This window comes from Asterias rubens, chromosome 7, assembly GCF_902459465.1.
Source record: "Asterias rubens chromosome 7, eAstRub1.3, whole genome shotgun sequence".
Classification (NCBI taxonomy): domain Eukaryota; kingdom Metazoa; phylum Echinodermata; class Asteroidea; order Forcipulatida; family Asteriidae; genus Asterias; species Asterias rubens.
The window spans coordinates 3,713,693-3,728,639 of record NC_047068.1 but is presented as its reverse complement, the minus strand read 5'-3'; the positions used below and the strand labels follow the sequence as shown (position 1 = coordinate 3,728,639).

The window sequence follows — 14,947 nt, the reverse complement described above, 5'->3', positions numbered from 1 at the left end:
TCTGAGACAGTCCTTGCTTTATGGTTAAAGGCAATAGTAATTCCTTTGAGCATTGGATTTTATTTCTGAAACTTTTACTTCACTTTCAACCAAACTATTTCCGTGAAGGATTGAGGTTATGAAATGTATTATGAATGAGCTTGCAGACAGCATAAGCAATTATCAAACTTAAACAATTCTGTCTGCACAGGTAACTTTAGTAAGTTTCAAAGACAACTGTCCACTTTTTTCAACAACCTATGCATAAGATCAGCGTTCGACCTTAACGCTGGTCCGCTGGCCAAATGCCAGTAGAAATTGCGGCGGACCAGCTGAAACACCTTGCCAACTGGTCCAGCTGACCAGTCAAAAATATCGGCAGCGGTACTACAGAACTATGACTATTTTTAAAACTATTTTTAGGCTCAAATAAAATGTAAAAACATTCACTCAAGGTTTGGATAAAGCGTAAAAAAATCACTCGAAGTGCCGCTGAACGCTGGCAAACTTCCGACGATCACGCATACACAGCGCAAAAATCCCATCATGCAACGCAAAGGCTTGTAGTCTTCGTATTAATTCACGTGTTGCAAAAAGTGTAAGAAATATTGAACGCTAGAGGGCGTTTCAGAATATTCGATAGCGTGAGAATAGACGCCCTCTATTGGTGAAAGTACGCGATAGCGTACAAAACTAGCTTCAATCGTCTTGACAAAAGACCACAAAGCAAAACACACTCTGTCGGCAGCATGGTCGGTCAACGAAGCAGATTTCCGTGTGGGAATAAGAGTCTAGCGTGCTTACGAAAAACGAGCGAGACGGTGAGGCTTCTTTCAACAAAAATTACCAAGTTAGGATACTCTGGATGAGCAAAAAGGAGTGTTTAATTGTGTTTAGTAAGGTTCTTCCGTCCTGATTTTGCTTAATTTTGTTGCTATTCGGGCGATTGGTGGGCGATCTAGCTTATTATGGTTTATTGCTCCATGGTTTTATTGGTCACATATAGTGCGCGGTTGTTTTTTTTTTTTTTTGCGGGTTGATTTCAAGAAAGACTTGGGTTCTAGAATGCAATCATGTGTTAAAGACAGTGGACACTATTGGTAACTTTCAAAGACTAGCCTTCACAGTTGGTGTATCTCAACATATGCGTAAAATAACAAACCTGTGAAAATTTGAGCCCAATCGGTCAGCGGACTGCGAGATAATAATGAAAGAAAAAAACACCCTTGTTACACGAAGTTCGTTGTGTGCGTTATAGATGGTTGATTTCGAGACCTTAAGTTCTAAATCTGAGGTATCGAAATCAAATTCATGGAAAATTACTTCTTTCTCGAAAACTATGGCACTTCAGAGGGAGCCGATTCTCACAATGTCTTATACCATCATTACAACCTCTCCCCAGTACTCGTCACCAAGAAAGGTTTTATGCGAATAAGTATTTTGAGTAATAACCAATAGGGTCCACTGCCTTTAAACAAAGGCGCAGTTGTTTTTGCTGCTTTTAAAAATGAATTTTGTTCGCAAAACAGATGCCGGCACCGACCATTCCATACACATAATTGAAACAAATACCGTAAAACTCATATGCGCTTCTTCATGGATGTTGCAACTATTTTGATGTCTACTTTTTGTTGGGGGTTTTTCTGGACGAAAGTGGGAAGATTTTGGGAACTTTTGTACGATGTATTATGTTTATGAATACTTATTAAAACTACAATAATAGGCAATGTTTATACATGATAAAATAACTTGAGCGATCGCATGTAACCCTCCCCACCGTAGATTTGAAGGCAATACATAAAAAGTTAATGATATCTTAACAGTCGGTTTTAAAGTGTTTTTGTTTTGTTTAGTAAAACACTTATATTTGTTTTCATAACAAAAATTATCTTACGAGTGCTTACAATAAACTGTGGACTAAAAAAAATACCTAAATAAAGATCATATTAAATTTTCCAATTTGCTCTGACAAATAATTTGACCTGTTTTTAAATTAATTTTAATAACATTATTGTGATTACATTTTTAAAGAAAAAATACTCTCAAATTAATGAGCCCCCTTACGAACACAATAACTTGGAACACATTAAATAAAGTATGGCTTCCAGTGCAGTTAAGTTGACATTGCTATTCATGTTGAACTTTGAAATAGCGACGATCAGAAATCGAGCAGTTGGTATACAACAGTATACTATTACTTATTAGTTTAAAAAAATAAAATAAAAAATTTACGGACCAGTCAAAAATGTGGCGGACCAGTGAAAAATCAAACCAACTGGTCCTGCTGGCCAGTTGAAAAAAAAGTTAAGGGCAACCCCTGCGCAAACCTGTGAAAGTTTAAGCTCAATTGGTCAACTGAGTCACAATTTAAAAAAACCTTAAGTTTGTTACTGTTTTCAAAATGTTGAGTTTGTCTCAAAACTTATTGTTTTAATCATTTCTCAAAAACCAAAGCATTTCAAGCAAAATTATTTCAAGTTTTTAAGTTTTCCAAAAGTTGTTTGTAAATCTGTCAACATTAATGTTTCAATACTTAAAACTGTTAAGTGCACATCCTGCAAACCCCATCAGTTAATCAAACATTCTACAATGAATTTCTTTTAATGATGACTAAAGTTTTATATATTTGGTTTGCGGTAACACCATGTGTGTATCTACTTGCCAGGTAGAGTTTGTTCTTAGAGAACTGTCTTTCTTTTTTCTACTACCGCAGAGTAGATTTATCGGATGTTCAGGAGACTTTTCAGTTCTGAAAAGAATTGTCCTGAAAATGACTAAAATTGCTTTCATATTTTGTTTGCTCAATACTTTTTCACTCTGTCTTGGTTTTCCCCTTAGGCTGCGCCAACATAGAGAAAGATGGTCTCAAGAACGTTCTTCACAAAGAGCCAGAAGTTTTATACATCTTCCTCCTTCACTCAGACTGTAGGCTCTTTGCCTTGGAAAGGAACAAAGACCATCTGGTAAATAAACTTTCTTGTAGTAGTTCCCAAGCATCAGCAGTTCATGAAGCAGACTACAATATCAAGGGCTCTGCTCTCCTCTAAAATGCCCTCATGAAAATGTCTACTTAAACCCAACTATGTTGGTGCCTGGTAGAGATTGAGAAATAATCTAAAGTCATTTCCTGTGTTAAATGTGTCATGTTTCTCCCACCCCCGCAGGATTTCAAGAAGAACCTGTTGCTCCTTTTCCCACAACTTGCAGCATCGGGTATTTCAATTCTCAAGAACATCATGAAAAACAACCCAACCAGGCTATAAGGGTATCAACCTCTTCAAGCTTGGTATATGTACCTGTAGAAGTTAGGTAGGTCAACCCAATGTGGGTGTTTGTTTCCACAGTGAGGAAAGAGTGTTTAAAGGCACTGCCGTAGATTTCACCAAACTCTTCCTAACTTGGGATAAATCCTAGGAGTTAGGACGAGTGAGGTTCCATATCCATAGATGTTTGGACGCATTGAACCCATCCTAAGTTAGGACGAGTAACTCGTCGTGATTCGAGATATGATTAATCCTAGCGAAATCGGCTTCAGGACACTTATTAGTAACTACTCAAATAATTTGTTACATAAAAACTTTCTAGGTCACAAGCAATGGAGAGCTGTTGGTAGTATAAAACATTGTGAGAAATGGATCCCTCTGAAGTAACGTAGTTTTTGAAAAAGAGGTAATTTCTCACTAAACTATTAATATACTTCAGGCTTGAAGCATTTAATTAGGCATGTGAAAGCACACAAAATTTGTGCAACAAGGGTGTTTTTTGTTTCATTATTCTCTTTCAACTTCAAAGACCAATTGAGTAAAAATTTTCACAGGTTTGTTGTTGTTGGGATACACCAAGTGAGAACAATGGTCGTTGACAATTGCCAAACGTGTCCAGTGCCTTTAACCCAAGGCTCCTTCAGGTTTGCCTTTGTGGTTGAACAGCGAGTCTGCTCAAGCAATTGGATCAACACTGCCACAATTGCAAGCAGTGCTTAACCTTGCATTGCCAGACCCCCAAACCTCAAGAGTAACATTAAATTATCTCCTCAGAATCTGTCCCAGGTTATAAAGTGCACTGAAGTCAGATTGTGTTTGGTTTTGGAGGCAATTGCACTTAAACTGCTCTATTGCATTTTTTGGCCTCGCAGTGCTACTTATAGCATATTCCAAGAGGACTTTTTAGCCAGATGTAAGGTCATTTTGAGTCGCCAGTCATTTTTTTCAAAGACTATTGAAGAAATTGGGTCTTAAAGCTGCCCACAGGTCAACTTGCAATTTGTTTGCATTGACATTTCGCGGCAGCTTCCAGTGAATTCGTTTACATTTATCCGAATCGCTAAAATGTAAAAGTGCAACCAGATGATCGGTCGTTAAACGTATAACCGTCACAAGTTTGTGTCTAACCATTTTCCAATAAATAATCTTGCTATATTCGATTTTACCACTGTACCCCTTGTTTGTTGTGACAAGACAAATAAGGAATTGTTTGCCCCGCCCAGTGTGGACTACAATGGTTTTGACTTGCCCACTGCTATTTCAAACCCTGTCCTCTGTATGATGGTATGAAAATCCGGCACTTTTTTGGTGCAACTTTATCTGGGCGACTTATACACTGACCTCTGAAAAGTGTCAAGAGATTTTCCTTTTCTGGGGTTTATATTCAGCGAAGTTTTAATGTAGTCTGAAAATTATTTTTGGACTCTGTATCTGTGTACAACATAGAGTAAGAGTTCATCAAAGGGGTTGACATTAAACCAGTTTTACATTGTTTTCACTAGAACTTGAAAAACGGACGATTTGATGAAAACTAAATGATGAAATTAAATTTACTGTTTTGAAACCACTGATATAACATCCCATGTCAGTAGGCCTAGACCTCTTTTTGAAAGAAGCAGCACTCTAACACGTGCCCATCTTGCCCGCCATTTTGGGAGTCAAAATTGTGCACAAACATGCACAAAAGAATTGATTCTCAGTTGCACAAAGAATAGCTGTCGTCCAATGATCCTTTTGGCCTCGCGGATTGCGCTTTTTGAGAGTGTGACGTCATCATACTAGTGTATGATGTCTCTGAGAGTTTTAAAAATGCAAAACGAATTCTAAAAGACTGTTGAGACTGTTTGCCATGACGCCACCAATTTCATGGCCATTATTCTGAATATTTTAAAGGCAGACTATGTAAAGGCAGAGCCCATAGAGTTACGTTGTGTGGTTTACATTGTTGTCATTGAATGCAACACCTACCTTTAACAGTGCGTGGAGATTATCTTGGAGACTCGAATTGTAACATTTGTATACCAGTCATTGAATTCCATCACTTGGAGAACACTATTAGTCTTTTATTGGATAATGTGTAAATAAATGAGGACTTCCTACTGGGTTGTTAAGCCTCAGTAGTTCCTATCGACCCAGGGTTTCCTCATTTTGCAGTCTTGGCTGTAGAATTTAGTGGCTTTTGTTTGGTGGATTTGAGTACACTCCCCCCTTCCCTCCCCCAACTTTCCCTTTTTAGCTCTAGTGAAGTATTTAGAGGCCAAGTCTATACAGAAAACTCAGAAAATTGCGGGAATGGATTCAGAGGAGCTTTGACTGGTATGGAGCCTGTGGAAGTACTGATGTGTACAGTGATGAGGGCTTGTGAATTTTCACTGACAGATTGTATATAATTGAAGATCGGGATCACCGAGCAGTCAATAGGCCTTACATTGTGCGTAGGTGTCAAGGTACTAAGAAGCTACTGTTGCTTTATGGGTTATAATTACATTGGTTTCTATGGGATAGTTCATTTGCTAATTGCTATGGGATAGAGCATTTTATGCTACGGGTATAATATTGTTTGCTAGTATACATGCTCACACCATTTCTAGTAAAAATAAGATATCAGGTGATGTTTAATAAACCAATCAAAAGACAGAATATCTGTAAGGGGTGTTATCACTGAGGAGTTCTGCTTGGAACGATTCAAAAATAAGACTACATAATACCCCCCAAAAATACTAAGTCGTAAATATAAAAAAAACAGAGATGGGAGTTCCCAAGTTTAAATCATGCAGACAAAACAGCGACTACAACGACAGCTCTTCAAAAGGTTGAAACCATTTTTGTTTATGTTAGGAAAGATTAAACCATCAATATGTCAGTTTGTGGAATCCAGTTTAAAGGCGCTGGACACGTTTAGGCCTGAAGCCTTTCAATATTTGAAAAAAGAAATAACCTCTTTTTCAGTATCATTTTTAGGCAGGCCTGACACTTCACGGAGGCAACATAGGTGATTGCCTCCATGCCCCTGGTCATTGCTTTAGTGCCCTTGAACAGAAGAAATTTACAATTTTCTCATAAGGTGCCCTTTACCAAGGAGAAAATGCCTTGGTGCCCTTGCCCTTTCAAAAGCGAAGCATACAGGCCTGGTTAGGTACTTCAGAAGGAGCCGTTTCTCACAAATTTTGTTACTATCAACAGCTCCCATTTCCCGTTACCAAGTAAGTTTTTATGCTTACAATTATTTTGAGTAGTAGCCGAACATGTCCAGTGCCTTTAAAGGATGCCAGTAATGGGATTTCAGCTGACATGGTGAAGAGTTCAAAGCAAGGGCAAAAACATTTCAGTTGTAGTGTAAATAAATTGGACACTTTGGCATCTAGTCACTGTTTATTTAGTCTACCGGGTAAACAAGGGTTCCAATAGTTGGAATTCTCCTTCAGTGAAACTTGCCATGCTTTACTATTTCACTGATAACAATTTGACATAATATTTAGTCAAGATAAGAACTGCCATTTGTGACTGTCTGAATCTGAATTGACCAGAGTTGAAAATAACTTGCCAATGTTTGAATGTCATGTCAGTTACTCTTAACGAATCATTTAATTTTAGGTTAACTTTTTTTGCATTTAAAAAAGAGTTTTCATCATTGAATAATTTAAAAAAGAGTTTTCATCATTGAATAATTGATAATTAAGGTTAATTTGAAGGGATTCGGTTATTTTTTTTTGAGGGGGGGGGATGGGATGTTACAAATGTGGGTCGAATCTTCTTCTAAGCACCCTTAGAGGTGCCATCTAAAAAAGTTTTTAACTTTATGGTAAATTTTCAATAAATCTACTGATCACTCCATGTTGGTCTAGTATTGACCTCAATGGATTTTCCATCAGTCAAAGAGCAGTGTTGGAATGCTCTAACTTTCGTGCGAAATCTGGAAAGGGTACGAGACCACCTTTTCACTGCAAATGATATCTGGCTTTTGTTAAGTTGCATTATTTTGATTGCATTATAGTTTATATTTTTTAATTTGGATGAGATGGACAATGGGAGTGAAGGAGGACACTATAATATTTACTATCATTTTTGTTTGTTTGTTTGTTTGTTTGTTTGTTTGTTTGTTTGTTTGCTTGTTTGTTTGTTTGTTTGTTTGTTTGTTTGTTTGTTTTGTTTGTTTGGGTGTTTGTTTGTTTGTTTGTTTATTTATTTGTTTGTTTGTTTGTTGGGCTGTTTATTTGTTTGTTGGGGTGTTGGGCCATGTGTGTGTTTGTTTGTTTGTTTGTTTGTTTGTTTGTTTGTTTGTGTGAATATTAAGAGGTCAACAATGTACGCCAGTATCTTGCGCTTAATTTGCCACAGACAAAAGGTACTGAAACCCATACTTAAGTTCCATTATACCAGGGATTAGTATTATTCCAAATTCATCCTTTTCTTGGACATACAAATAGGATTACGAGAGAAATGTCACCATATTTGTTTGACCATTTACAATGGGTGGTTAGTAAGAGATTCCAGTATGCCAAGACCGATAACTATTCATGGCTTCGGTCAACTTTAAGGCAAGGGTTGGACAGATTCACAGTGAAGACAGAAACCACATTTTCTAAAAAGAGAAAATTAAGTCTTTTGAATTATGCACTTTCTGAGAAAGTTTGTTTTAATTTACTTGCTTGAAGTCGTGGTTTCATTGTAACAACACATTTTTGGAAAATTCCCAAAATAAATCCCTTTGGAGCCTTGAATAAATTGGTGGTTAGTCATTAAAGGTTATAATTTGTTTTGACCCTTTAAACAGATGTGTAAAAAAAAAGCACTGTATACTCAGTACTTTCCTTAGGTGAAGAAAAAGGTGTAAGTGGAACATTACAGTGCATTCAAAGGCTTGATTATTACAGGATCAAAACGATGGATCCTTAATGTAAATCACATTTTGCAAAGAGTAATTTGAGCATTACCATTCACTGGCCCTCAGTTTACCTCCCAAGACCTGTTTGTGAATTGTACCTGGGTAGTTTTATTGCTCCACGATTGCACTAACATTGTCCAGAGCTGTCCAGTTTCACATGATGAACATGTTTGTGTGATTTGATTTGAGGTATAGGTTTGCCCAGGGTCATTCTGTTTCCCCCCTATCAAAGTTTGGTTTCACAACACCCCAGCAAGCTACCATTGGCTGGATGGATGGTATGTCTACTGAAAAGAAGCCCAGGGCAACAAGGACCTCTCAGATGGTTGTTTTGGTTGTTTTGGTAGCCAGTGATTTCTGTCTTGTGCTAATGGAAAGTCAAGCCATTGAGATGATAGACTGGAAAGATATCCCTCCTTGATAGTTTTTTTATGCAAATTTGCTTTTGTGAAATACGCTATATATAAGAACTAAACTACAATTTGGACCACAAGTACATTCTTGGACACTAAACCTAATGGATCCATGGCAGTGAAATAGTATGTGCTCATGTATTGTATGCTTAGGCTACAAGTTTCCAACAAAACCCCTTGCACTAACCTCAGATTTGGCTAACTTCTGCCCATGGTCTGCCATTTTATAAGTCAATTTGCGTGCTACACATCTTTACAGGGTTTGTCCTTAGCTTTGCAGTGACCATCCAGTGGGACCCAGGGCTCAGATTAGGGGGAAAAAATCTACAAGGCTGCGAAGCTTGTAGCTCAAAACTTTGACCGGATGGATGGTGTGTCTACTTAAAGGAAACTTGGGGGCAATAAAGACCTCTCAGATGGTTGTTTTGGTTGTTTTGGTACCTTGTGATTTCTGTCTTGTGCTAATCAAGAGTCAAGCCATTGAGATGATAGACTGGAATGGTCTTCCTCCATGTTATAGTCTTTTGCAAATTTGTGTTCACACCATTTGGATTATACAAGTACTTTCTTTGAGAGTGAACCTAATGGTTCCATAAGCCTTTTGAGATATGGCGGACACACTGCTACAACATTATAAGGTTTGGGTAAATTTGTGTGTATACACCCAAACTGAACAGTACACTCCTATCACGTCCGCCATATCACAAAGAAGGCTTATTGCAGTGACAGATAATGATAGTGGGTGATAAGTTGCACGTACACAGTTCCCCCCAAAAAATTAAAAAACTGACTTCGCAAGTGGCTAACTGTCTGCCCATGGTCTGCCAATATAAGTCAATTTGTATGTTACCTGTAGCTTTGCAGTGACTATCCAGTGGTACCAGTTTGTCTTTTCACTAGTCCATCAGCTTTTTTTCACATGTTTATATTTCATATTAACCCTAAAGTAGCTGGTCGGAGCACTTGGAGAGAATTGTGACAGTTCCACTGGTGTTGATCTTCATCAGCTTCTTAAACTCTGTGTCACCCCCCCCCCTTGATCCTAGTGTACTCTCTTAATGTAAAAGAGTGAAAACACCACTCTTTACATTTTGAGTTGTCCCTCAAATGGCTCTTTAATAAGAGTGGTAATTATTTCACTCTTTTAGAAGGGTTTCACTTCAGGACATGGTGTAAAATCACTCAATAAGATGCAAACTTTAATCTTAAAGAGTGGAAGACCACTCGAAAAAAGAGTTGTCTTTCACATGGCTCTCAAAGAGTGCTTATTCACTCTTTTGCTTTTTCACTCTTTTGCATTTAGAGAGTAAGACCCCTTTTTAAGCAATAGTTATCACCCCTGACAAGTGTGAAAAGCATGCTTCCTTTGAAACTAAAAAAGGTTGAACATTGTTTGGGGTGAATTATAACCTTATGAAAGACAACTGTCAAGTAAGTTATAGTATCACATCAAATGATGATTAAACAATAGTGGACTCTATTTTGGTGAACTGTGAACTTTCCTTTTCCTCTTGTCTACACAAATAAAAATCACGTGCAATATGTTCGGTAACCAGATATCCAAAACAGGATCTTGATGTTTTGTTTTAGCAAAATGTTTCCCAGGGAAAAAATACTTCCTGAATGGCAACATAAATACGTTTAGCTTGTTTATTTTGTGATTCACACTTGTGCAAACTTCCTTGTTTAATCTAAGCAGGGGTTCTCTAATGTATTGTTTAAACTGTGTATTTAAAAAGACCATGGGCATAGGTCAGTGGTGATTGCAGTTGTTGATATTCCTCTGATGTGAATTAAGATTGACAGGTTGACTCTGGTCTACCTGAAGGCAAACTATGGTCAAACCCTAGTAAGGTCTGTGAGGGGGGGGGGGGGGGGGGGGGGGGGGTCATGGGTAACGAATCCAATCACAAGCCTGGATGGTTCCAGGGATGCTTGTTTACTACACACCATGCTGGAATCATAGAAAAAGGATGGACTGGAATGAAAGGGAGTGTATACTTTTGGTACATGTAGTTACTCCAAAAGTTAATGACCAAATAAAAACTAAAGAGACACTGTAGCAGTTGATCAAATATAAAATTTTGAGAAACATTTAAGAAAAAACAGTTCTTTAGAGAGAGAGAGTGATTCAAATTCATTTCAGTCTGAGAAATGTTTTCAGATGGTGTATTCTATTCAGCTCTATGGTCAACCATAAGACCTCCTTGGGTTGGGGGGGGGGTGTCAAGGAATCCAATCTCAAGCCTGGATGGTTCCAAGGATACATGTTTACACCATGCTTGAATCCTCCAGAATGGTTACCCTGGAATTAAAGGGAGTGTAGGCCTATACCTTTGGTAATTACTCAAATAGTTGAAGAACATAACAACTTATTTGGTAAGAACACTGCACCTCTGCTGATAACATGTAACATTTCCAGAAATGATTCCCTTCAGAGCAATGTGGTTTTGAGAGAGAGGGACTCAAAAACATTTCAGTCTGAGGAACTTCTCAGATTGTGTATTCCATTTACGAACTATTCTTCCTGCATGGACCTAACCTAACACTAAGAGCCCCATATTTTTGGCAAAAATGTTTACCACAAATGTTCACATGTTACTTTAGTTATCTACATTTGCATCTAGGCTTAAAACAAAAACGAACGGTTCAGAAAACAAAAGGTTTACTTTGCCTTTAAAGTATACCTGTGTAGGGGCCTATAGTAGGGCCTATACACTGACACTGCTTTCTCTTATGTTACATCATCGTTGCCACATGACAATCATCTGAAATTGTTCTTATTACTCTCTAACAACCAATAGTGTCATTTTTAAAAGAGCATCATTCTTAAACTGATTTTGACTAGACAGACCCCCATTTGATTATCAGTAAGAACTTTAAAATGTCAGAACTTTTGTTTTCTCAACCACTGTGCGATCCAATGAAATAAGCGTTATTATTTTCATTTTTTTTAAGGATAATCGCTTTTCCTGGACAGAGATACACTTTTAAACATCAAGAAATATCTCCTTTAATTTCAGAGTTAATTTGTGTCTAATTGTGCGGTGACCTAGTACAGTTTTTGCATACCATAAAATAGTCAATAGGACCCTTTCAAGTACCATCGTTGATCCAAAAGTAGATTCTATATTGGTTCAGAACCTTGTCTGTATGTCAGCATGGTATCAAAAAGAATTTCATGGTCCTTTCTCTATGCTTAGAGTTACCAAGGCAGCCCACTAATCACCTCATACTAGGCTAAATCAACCATGACATATTCCTCTCAATTCAGTTTGGGCTGAAAGGTCACCCTAGGTGCAATTGCTGGCACCTCTTCCCAAAAGAGGGAACTGTAGAGTAAAACATTCTTTTTTAATACCACATTTTCAGTGCAATGATTATTTAGTAAAGGAACATGGAGAGTTAGCCTCCCTCAGGTATTTGCTTGCGCTGCGACAGAACCGTAGGCACCATGTAGAAAATAGATGCTCAGGTCACTTTAACAGGGAAATTGTGTGAATGTCATGGAACAAGCGTCACTTGAAAAGAAAACCTACTCATAGCACTATGATTTATCCGGGATGTCGATTTTGTGACATAATGAAACATGCAATCACATGACTTTTTCCCAATACGGCTTCGTACATTTTCTTGAACACTTCCAGACTTTTTACTAATGAAATAAAGTTTCAATGTTTTGTCATAAAACTTTATATTTTTTACAGGTTTACTTAAAAAGTATATTGTTTGTATTGTGATTTGCTAGTTTGTGTTTCTTAATTTTATGGCACAGTAATTTTCCTACCGCACACACCTGCAACTGAATCCCGCTTTTTAGGAACTGTCATACTTTTACTCTTGTGACTGTTGATTTGTTTTTGATGCTGATCGTTGCCGTTGGTCTTAACATCATCAAAGCTACACGTAGATCATTAACAATCGGCATCTGAAATATTCCTCCTGGTCTTATCTCCAGCATCATCCTGAAAGTCAGAGCCAACTGTTTTGTGTCATCTTAATACTATTACAAAGTTGTAGTCTTTAGCTAATACCACTCTTTAATTACTTGTAGCATAAAATTTTGAAAAACAAGGACAAAATTTATGTAGTTTTTTGTTTTACCATTTTGCAAGTCTGAGTAGAACGCCCAAGTCCAAAGTAATGACCAGCATAACTTGAGTCCAAGTCCCCAAAAATATGACTAAGTCGGACTCAAGTCAGAGAAATGTAACACTGGAATTTATATTAATTTGAAATTCCTTTACGAAAATTAAGTTTAATGGCAACAATGGTAAAATGAAGAGGATATTAAGAGGCATGGCAGAGGATTCTTTAAGATTACAAGTGACTGAGAAATAACCAACCCACCAAGGTACGAACATCTTATATGTCATTGGAGTAACATCATTATAGTTTTATTGCAGCACATATATTATACTCTTTTTGGCATACGGAGAATAACATTAAACAATACATTTGATACTATTCACAATTGGCAAACGATAGACTGAGACAATTATACACAATTTTCATAGACAGGATCAATGGTATACAATTACATTTATACAAGAACCTACGTGAGGACACCAGGGATACACATAGAAGTTGTACAAAATCTTAGAGAATCTAAACAAAAATATGATTATTCTTGTATACCTAATTTAGGGTTTATTGAGGACTAGAGCAGGATTTGAACCAACAACATTCAGCTTAATTTGTTGGTGCTCTACCAACTGATTTTTCTGGCCCTAAGTTGGCATTCTCCATGTTTTGTTCGGAGTGCCAGTCAGAAGCCACACAACCCTTAGAAGTTTAGCCTGGTATCAAACCAAAGTGATCACCTCAAGGGGATGTGACTTGTTTGATTTCAAATACATGTATATCTTTTGATAACAGCAAAGTAATGAGAAATCTGTGCACTTAATCAAGGTAAAGATTGTCCCATGTAAACCATGTGCCCTCTGACGGTTTGGCGTAACATTAAAGTTTCTGTCTGTTGATATGTGCACGCATCTTGCTTTGCATAAATTTAGATTAGGAGTGCTGTGTCTGCTCAGATTGCCTTTGAATTATGTGACCTTTGACTTGACTCGGTAACCACATTTACGCAAACACATGAAATGCTTGCATACTGCCAGGAAGATCCAATAGAGTACAGTTAAGAGGTAAACAACAGGCACATGATTTGTATACACACAAGACTGTATACACAATCAAAACTGAATAAGAACTCGACCATGATCAGTCACAGAGACTTTAGGTTGTTGTTGTTTTTTTCAAGTAAAAAGAAACCAGGGCTTAATTTCATGTTCAGCACAACAAAGTTGCTTAGCGCAGAAAAATCTTGCTTTATGGAAGAAAGTTACACATTACCAGGTATTTTAGTACTTGTGACTCATTCCCTGTTACTTTTTGCTTGCAGAATGAAATTGGTCCCTGGAGAATTTCTGCCTTGAAGCACGCGTTTAACATTGGTATAATTGATGGCCAACATGATAGTAGCCTACTGGAAACAATTAAACCCTTTGAAAAATTAAGCTCAGAATCGATCGTAAATGTCATGACACAAAGTTGTGAAAAACTCCATCACTGTTCTCAAACATTAAATCTTTTGGAATCATGAGATCAAAATTAATTGTTTAACTCATTTCAGCATTTCATGTAGAACTGTATCAATGGAGGTTTTCCACTCAGACCACCGTTATACCCTGGCCCCTAAAGTTATGTATAAAACAACCTCAGAACATTTATGTTTCTAATTTTACCAATGTTAAACACATGCTTCAAAAGAGAATTTCAGAACTTCCTGAATAACCATATGATTCAGGGTTTTTGGGAGATAAAATCAATTCCTACTGAAATTATCGGAATCGCATTCCCTTTTTAGTTTTAATGGGAATATAATAACAATTAGTTTAGAATAAATTCACATCCAAAATATAAAAAAAAGGTGAAAGGACACAAAAAGGTGTAAATTAATAACATGCTATAATATGTGAATACAAAATTGCTGTGTGCTAATTAATAGGTTTATCGATTCATAATCTTCATTACTACAAACGCAATGATTAATTGTCATGACAAACTTGATAGTTTTGGTCCCAAAGCTGAAGAGAAGTTAAACGCTACTTAAAGGCAGTGGACACTATTGGTAATTACTCCAAATAATTATTAGCATAAAACCTTTCTTGGTATGGAGTAATGGGGAGAGGTTGATAGTATAAAACATTGTGAGAAACAGCTCCCTCTGAAGTAATGTAGTTTTCGAGAAAGAAGTAACTTTCCACGAATTTGATTTAGAGACCTCAGATTTAGAACTTGAGGTCTCGAAATCAAGCATCTGAACGCACACAACTTCGTGTGACAAGGGTGTTTTTTCTTTAATTATTATCTCGCAACTTCGGCGACAGATTTAGCTCAAATTT

The 14,947-nt window shown here is 37.2% G+C and overlaps 1 long non-coding RNA gene across 1 annotated transcript in view; it reads left to right on the top strand.

Moving 5' to 3' along the window:
* Nucleotides 1-14,947, top strand: part of LOC117292149 — a 46,552-nt gene that overhangs the window by 15,382 nt on the left and 16,223 nt on the right. Inside the window, exons 3-4 of the long non-coding RNA XR_004519262.1 lie at nucleotides 2,818-2,942; nucleotides 3,144-3,288. This is a non-coding gene — a long non-coding RNA (uncharacterized LOC117292149). The remainder of the gene's footprint in view (nucleotides 1-2,817; nucleotides 2,943-3,143; nucleotides 3,289-14,947) is intronic.